This window comes from Nanorana parkeri, unplaced genomic scaffold (assembly GCF_000935625.1).
Source record: "Nanorana parkeri isolate BGI_ZX_2015 unplaced genomic scaffold, ASM93562v1 scaffold3769, whole genome shotgun sequence".
NCBI classification, from domain to species: Eukaryota; Metazoa; Chordata; class Amphibia; order Anura; family Dicroglossidae; genus Nanorana; species Nanorana parkeri.
This window is the reverse complement of record NW_017310037.1, coordinates 18,047-18,502: the sequence shown is the minus strand read 5'-3', so window position 1 is coordinate 18,502 and position 456 is coordinate 18,047. Positions and strand designations below refer to the sequence as shown.

The 456-nt window shown below is 56.1% G+C and overlaps 1 protein-coding gene across 1 annotated transcript in view; it reads left to right on the top strand.

The window, feature by feature from the left end:
* The window catches only part of LOC108803467 (ATP-binding cassette sub-family F member 2-like), a gene marked incomplete at its 3' end in the record, with an annotated part of 20,881 nt that overhangs the window by 3,205 nt on the left and 17,220 nt on the right, over nt 1-456 (top strand). The gene's annotated exons all lie outside the window — the stretch shown is intronic.

Here is a 456-nt window from a genome sequence, read left to right as displayed (position 1 = left end):
GTCACCCCGGTGGCGTGTCAGACTCCGCCGACCACATGAGGAAAACCGGAGCTACGTGTCGGGGTGTCACCCGCGTCCTCCAGCAAATCCAGGAGACGCCGTGCAGCTGGGGAGTTGTGACGTCACTGGCTACATGCTTGTTTAGGGTCGGGTTAGGATCGGATGAATGGTGTGCGTGTTTTGTGTTCGTGGCCTCCACACTGGGAATGGACTGATTTGGATTTCTCGGTACCGATATTCTGGTTACATGCGGCGGGCAGTCGCCTGATTTCGGCCGATTTCCTCTCTTTGTATTCTGACAGCGGCCGCCATCAGAGTAGAGGAACAAATAGCACGGAGATGAGTAGCTGGGCCGCTATTGTACCCGCCCTGTGCTGCAATGCCTGCCGGCTTCTGATTGGCCTCTTTGATCAGCTGATTGAGGGATGGCGGCTGAGATTTGCGCGGCGTTTATTA